Source organism: Mesocricetus auratus, unplaced genomic scaffold (assembly GCF_017639785.1).
Source record: "Mesocricetus auratus isolate SY011 unplaced genomic scaffold, BCM_Maur_2.0 contig_3568_pilon_obj, whole genome shotgun sequence".
NCBI lineage: Eukaryota > Metazoa > Chordata > Mammalia > Rodentia > Cricetidae > Mesocricetus > Mesocricetus auratus.
The window spans coordinates 1-7,049 of record NW_024431314.1 but is presented as its reverse complement, the minus strand read 5'-3'; the positions used below and the strand labels follow the sequence as shown (position 1 = coordinate 7,049).

Genomic DNA, 7,049 nt, shown 5'->3' with positions numbered 1-7,049 from the left:
TCTGCTCCAATATAAAATTCTTATCTGTGGGGACTTCAAGGCTCACTTTGCAAAAATGCCCAGGATTAGCACTGTCCCTTTGAATATACATAGTCAATAAAATGAGATATAAAAGATGCTGATAATTTAGGCAGGAGACACAGAACAGGAAACATGGGTCACTTGTACTGAATAAGCAATGGGGAAGATCCTCAGACTATTACGGGATTTGGGTGAGTCCAAACAAAGAGGAGTTATGCATGTAATGATGAAAATTTCCCCAGAGCCCCAGCAGAGCTCAAACCATCCATGAGGATGTTAGTGAAGACCCGAGGAGCTGTTGTCAGGTCTGACTGCAGACACCTGAACCTAGGTGAGCACTTACATATCAAAAACAAACAATCCCAGAAAGAGTTTGGGGGCCCAAATGTGGTATTGGAAGGGTGAGAAATGAGTAGTGAGAAGAAGTCAGCCTGGGCTATGGAAAGGCATCATGGGTAAGAAAAATACACATACACGCACAGAAAAACAAGCATGATGTAGATCACTGCTATGGGGCTTCCATCATGCAACATAACCCTTGGTCTGTCGCCATCTGTGAAAATTCCCCTGCTATTTTATTGGCGGCACTGCTGCTATTTCTGGGTACAACACATATCAGAAGAACCTGCAAAAGACAATCAAGGGACCAGGAGCAGGAGAGACTCAGGGTTCTTGCAACACAGAACTTTATTGAGCACACATCCCTTGTCTGCTTATTCTGGGAGCGCATGATCAGCCTGCAGTGCATGTGCTCCAGATCCCTGAGGTTTTTCTCTCCAAATCATTTCCCTGGGCCTCTGGCCTGATGAGGACACCACTCAGTCCTATGAATGAATGAAGGAATGAATGAATGAGGGAACACGCCTCATGCACGTGAGTGAGAATGAATGAATGAATGACTGAGGAACTCGCCTCATGCACGTGAGTGAGAATGAATGAATGAATGAATGAGGAACTCACCTCATGCACGTGAGAATGAATGAATGAATGAATGACTGAGGAACTCGCCTCATGCACGTGAACCCGCCATGCTGCAGTGGATCCAGAAGGCGGGATGAGAAACCGCGCCTGCCACTCCCAGCAGGGAAGGAAGTGGCCTGGAGCCAGCTGTGCGCAGGGAGTTACCGTGGCCCCGCCCACCCCACCCCAGGGTTTCCCCTGAGCTGCTTTTGCCCCCTCTTCCCTGAAGTGACGCTGGCCCTGCCCCTGCTGTCAGTCTCCCCATGAGTCCCGCCCCGCCGGCCGTCAGTCAAGCCCTGACCCCGCCCCACCCCCTGTGGATCACGACATCAATCACCCTGCCTGTCAGTCAGCCTCTAAACCCCGCCCCCTCGCCCCTTCCCCAGGACCCGACCCCCTCCAGACCCCGGGGATCCTGGGAGCCGTGGACGTTTGACCTCCTGACCCCGACGTCCATCCTGGTGCAGGGGGCCCTGACCCCGTGACCCCGGGTGTCAATCAATAAAGACTAAGCATCTACTTCCTGTGAGTGACTGGCGGAGGCTGGGCCCCGGGTGACTGACAGCCCCACTTCCAGTCTGTGAATGACAGGGGCGGGGCCCCGAGTAACTGACAGCACAGTAATGGGTCTGTGGTGGAGGGGGCAGGGTCGCCCTCGACCCTGCCTTTATGGGTGATTGACAGCTCAGGCCTCCATCACATTCCTCGGGCACGGCCTCCCACGCGACCTGGGGAAGGGAGAGGGCGGGACTAACGGGCCACGCCCACAGGAGCCACACCCAGCCAGAGCCACACCCACCACGGTTGGAAGCTCTGGTACTGTCCCTTGATGGGGCCCCTGAAGCCCCGCCCACTGCAGCCACGCCCACTGTTCCAGGCACCACCTGCTTCAATTCCAGTGAACCCGCCCCTGTAGGCCACGCCCTCAGTCTTCCCCGGACCAGCTCCCGCCCTCTCCTCTAGCCACGCCCTCATCCCAAGGCCCGCCCTAACAAGGGCCCCGCCCTCACCAGTTCTGCCGGCTCTGCTTTCTCCCCTATGGGGTCCTTGAGGTTTGGAGCAGGAGCAGACGCCAGAGGGCGGGGCCAACGGCAGGAGGGGCGGGGACTCAGGAGGGGCAGAGACTCAGTCAGTAGGGGCGGGGCTAATTTCAAACACACTGCCTTGCATGTGTGCCACAGGGTCTCCTCCCAAGGAGGGGCGGGCACTCGATGTGGGATTTGCATATTTAAACCCACCCCTCGCTCCGCTTATTTGCATATGCAAATCGACCCCTTCCTCCAAGGGGCCACCAACAGCATCAGGGAAAGGGCGTGGCCCTGTCCTGAGTCAGCAGAGCAGCAGCAGGGTCACCAGCGCCGTCAGCCCCGCCCACACTGACACACGCATCGCCACAATCGCCACTGTCACCTGGCTCCTGACGTCACAGGGCGGGGGGCGTGGCCAGCGCTGCCAGGAGACACAGGGCAGCGGCCATGAGGGGCAGTGGGAACCGGAAGACGCCGGGTATGGCCAGAAATGGAGGTCCGGAAGCCTGTGTGAGGGGGGTAGGGCAGTCAAGGGAGAGGGGGTGGGGACACTGAGGTGGTGACGTCACTGCCGGGGCCCGCTCCCTCCCACAGACCATCGCGCCAACTTCAGTGAAAGCCCGAATTCCGCCTGGCAGTCCTCAATCACCGCCGTAGCGTGACGTCATCGCGCCACCCCGCCTCAGGCTCCGCCCTCCCCAGGTAGCTGCCAGGAAGCGGACCTTAGGAGTTGGCCACGCCCCCTGAGTGGTCACGCTGGAGTCCAGGCCGCCCAGTCCCACCCTGGCCCTGAGGCCACGCCCATTCTCCTCCCGAGGCCCCGCCCCTCGCCACCGAGGCTCCTCCCCGTGTCTCTAAGGCCCCGCTCTGAGCCCCGAGGCCCCGCCCCTCAGCAGGCTCGGCTCCCGTGGTTTTGGCGGCGGCTTCCTGTGGGCCCATTTATACTATTATGGGTTATGCAACTTCCTGCGGGGCCGGGGGCGGACGTGGGTGAAGTCAGCGGCCAGGGCGCCAGTGGCGGGGCCTGATGTCCATCTGTTGTTGCCCGGGAGGGACTTCCGGAAGGCTCATGTCAATCAGACGGAAAGAGGGAGGGACTTCTGCGACCAGCACGGAGGCTGGAATCCCGGAGGGGCTTCGGCTTTTCCGTCAATCAGCCGCGGAAGGGATTGACTTCCGCATCTCCCCTGTCCGTCTAAGGGGCGAAGGCGGGACTTCCGGGACCAGAAACTGAGGCGGGAATCACTGAGAGCCTTTGATTTCCTGGTAAACCGCGGCGACTGTCAATCAGCCCCGGAGGGGAGTGACTTCCGTGTGATCTCCCAGCTTCCTGTCCATCACAGGCAGAGGCTCCAGTCTGTCAAAGGAAAGCAGGCGGGACTTCCTGGACCAGAGACTGCAGGCCTGGTTCCTCTCATGAATATGCAAATGAGAGCCCGGATCGGCTTTCGCTCATTAATATGCAAATCAGCATCAATGTGTCCTCCCCCCATGCTCCTTCACTTCCTCCTGACAGGTAATGGGGCGGGGCCGGACAGGAAGTGGGGTGGTGGGGTGACGTTGTCAGGTGACTGTAGGGCGTGGTGACGTCAGGTGACGGCGGCGATGACGTCGTGGCTGTTCTTACTGCTATCGCCGTGGCTGTCGTCGTTGTTTTCATCACTGTTATTATTATTACTGCTCTGGCTGCCGCTATCTGGCTGTTTGTCGTCCCTGTGCTCGCCGTGCTGGCCCCGCCCCTGCCATGGGAACCCCGTGACCCTGCCCGGGCCACGCCCCACGAGAATCCACAGAGGAAAATGCGGGTTTTCTCCCATTATTTGTTTTATGTAAATCAGGGGCGGGGCCGACTCACAGGGGCGGAGTCATAGGGAGATGGGCGGGGCCAGAGTCGCTGAGGGTGGAGTCACAGGACAGGGGCGAGTCCAGAGATGCAGGGGGAGGAGTCACAGAGCCTTTAAGGGAGGGGCCAGAGGCAGAGGGGAGGAGTCCAGGGTTGCGGGGCGGGGCCACGGACACAGGAGGCAGGAAGCAGTCATAGGGGGCGGAGTCACAGGGAGGCAACCAAGGACACAGGGAGGCGACCAAAGGCACAGGGGTGGGGTTATGGGGCAGGGCCGGTGAGGCAGAGCCTGGCCTCAATTTAGCTTCACTAATTCACCCCAGGTCATTCGTTCATTCATCCCCAGCTGCTCCCCCAGCTCCATCTACAGAGTACAACCCCTACTGTTATTAGTGTTACTAGTGTTATTAATTCTTATTATTGTTATTCGTTATTATTATTGATTATTTTATTTCATTATTGTTGTTATTATTAATTATTGTTAATGTTTTTACAAATAATTATTGATATTCGTATTATTATTTCATTATTATTGTTATTATTAATTATTGTTAATGTTTTTACTTAATGTTTTTGTTATCTGTTATTGTTTTATTGTTATTCATTATTATTATTAATTATTATTTTTACTGATTGTTATTATTGCTTTGTTATTCACTATTATTATTGTTATTATTGCGTCATTTTGGTTATTATTTTATTTGTGGTATTATTATTTTATTATGATTATTATTTAATTACTATTTTATTATTTGCATTATTGCCATTATTTTATTATTATTGTTTGTATTTGTATCATTTGTGTTTTTATTATTTTTATTGATTGTCTTATTGTTTTTGCTATTATTTCTATTATCACACACACAGACGTCTGCACACATACGTGTGATTCACATATAGCATACACGGCATTTGCACACACACTCATGATTCACACATGTCAGGGAGGCCCATGTCATTCGTGATTACATGCACAGACGTCTGCAGACACACATGCATGATTCACACACAGCACACATGGTAAATATGTGTGTATGTATGTATGTATGTATGTATGTATGTCTGACTGTGTAGATTATATAGCATGTGTATGTATTTAAGAAAGTATGTATGTGTATCTGACTGTGTGTAGGCTATGTACCGTATGTATGTATGTAAGCATGTATGTGTGCATGTCTAACTATGTGTAGATTATGTAGCATGAGTATGTATGTAAGCACGTATGTGTGTATGCATGTACGTGTGTCTGTGTTTCTTACCATGGCTGGGGAGTCCAGGAGAAGATGTCAGAGACCCTGTTATGTGAGTTACATGCGGCAGTGAGCTTCTTTACATATGAGTGACATGAGTTACACGCAGCAGTGAGCTTCTTTACATATGAGTGACATGAGTTGCACGCAGTAGTGAGCTTCTTTACATATGAGTGACATGAGTTACACGCAGCAGTGAGCTTCTTTACATATGAGTGATGTGAGTTACACGCAGCAGTGAGCTTCTCTGTACACGAAGAATGGAAGCTGTATGTGTGTCAGAGCCCCCGACATGGGAGTTACATGCAGAAGTGAGCTTCTCTAGACAAATGAGTTACAAGCAGTTTTCTACTTTTTATTAGTTTGTTTTTTTGATTTTCTGAGACATGGTTTCTCTGTGTAACAGCTCTGGTCATACCACTGTGCTGGCCTCGAGCTCACAGAGATCCGCCTGCCTGTGACTCCCGTGTGCCGGGATTAAACACGTGCGCCACCACCACCTGGCATGTTTTCTATTATTGATTATGTTTCCTGTCCAAGGCAGCCTGGTCAGGGTCAGGCACCAGATGCTGATTAGAAAGGAGAATTCTGCTCCATTGAAGAGAATGAGCGTCAGGCAGCGATGAGCTCCATAACTGTTTACACAATGAAACACGGTAAGGAGATCATCCACATATGTACAACACACAAAAAATGATGGAGCTGAGATGGGCATTGGATGTGTGCATGTTTGCGTTTAATCCCAGCACTCGGGAGGCAGAGGCAGGCAGATCTCTGTGAGTTCCAGGCCAGCCTGGTCTACAGAGCGAGTTCTAGGACAGCCTCCAAAGTCACAGAGAAACCCTGTTTTGGGGAAAAAAACAAAAACAAAAAAGAAAACAACATGTAACTGGTCATGTCCATGTATTTCAGTCTACTTCTTTACCCACGCATACCAAGGAAGCATTTGGAAGAGATTTGGGAAGGGATGGAATAAAAAGATAAAAGCAGAAATTGCTGTAATACATTCTAGTTATCAATTTGCAGAAATAACTTTTAAATAAAAAGATTCACTAGAGAGATGGCTCAGCAATTCAGAGCACTTGGTGTTGTTACAGAGGACCAGGGTTCCATTTCCAGAACGCATGCCAGTTAACCATTTGCTGTAACTCCAGTCCCAGGCATCTCCTGCCTTCTTCCCACCTCTGTAAGTACTGTACACAGACAGATGTGGGGAAAACACCTATTATAATTAAATTTTTAACAAGTTAGAAAACAAAAGGAATGGAATTCTCTACAGTGGTGTGACAGCCCCGAGACAGAGAGCAGCCAGGGCCAGTTACAATGAACTCCTTATGGTGCTGCATGGAAGCAGCTGTGGCGTTCTCCCGAGTCAGCCTGCTCAGAGGCAAAAGCAGCTTTGTTCTGAGGTTAACAGAGATCATCACAATCATTAATCTAAGAGCATAGTACAAGTGCTGTTACCTGACTTTTCCCTGAAGTTTTCTGCATTTTTGTCATCTATCTTTTCTAACTGTGAGAATCGTGTCACTGATAGTTAATTTTTAGATCAAACATCAAGATTGATGGGTAGCATAGGATCTAAAACATTCTGTCATATAAGTTATTTTCAGCTAAGATATTGTGGTTCAAAATGAACTTGCCATTCTTTCTATTATTTTTTGATTTATATATGTCCCAGCATTACTTTGAGGTAAGAATATCCCTAAATGTCTTTCATTCTACATTATGATCATGTTCAGAAGTAAATTTGATAATTGAGCATGCTTAGGAATAGGAAAAAACCTGCATGAATGTGTCTAGGCTCATTAAGTAAAATTCCCATGCTTCCTTTGCTTAGGAAAAGAGTAGTTTTTGAAATATCGCCCATACACTCCTTGCTTCCTGAAGGTAAGAGTTCTTTCTCCTTTCTTCTGTCTTGGCTGTTGGGATAACCATTGTTGATAG

General features: G+C 50.3%; 1 long non-coding RNA gene across 4 annotated transcripts; it reads left to right on the top strand.

The window, feature by feature from the left end:
- The first annotated feature begins 2,284 nt into the window (after positions 1 to 2,284).
- Positions 2,285 to 6,992, top strand: LOC121138197. 4 transcript variants are annotated; one of them, XR_005875360.1, is made up of 6 exons: positions 2,285 to 2,487; positions 2,604 to 2,711; positions 3,210 to 3,525; positions 5,647 to 5,758; positions 6,200 to 6,288; positions 6,943 to 6,992. It is a non-coding gene; the product is annotated as an uncharacterized LOC121138197 (long non-coding RNA). The 4 variants fall into 4 exon arrangements; XR_005875361.1 differs by lacking the exon at positions 6,200 to 6,288 and having other exon boundaries at positions 2,288 to 2,505; XR_005875359.1 differs by lacking the exon at positions 6,200 to 6,288 and having other exon boundaries at positions 2,291 to 2,487; positions 5,643 to 5,758.
- Positions 6,993 to 7,049: the final 57 nt, after the last annotated feature.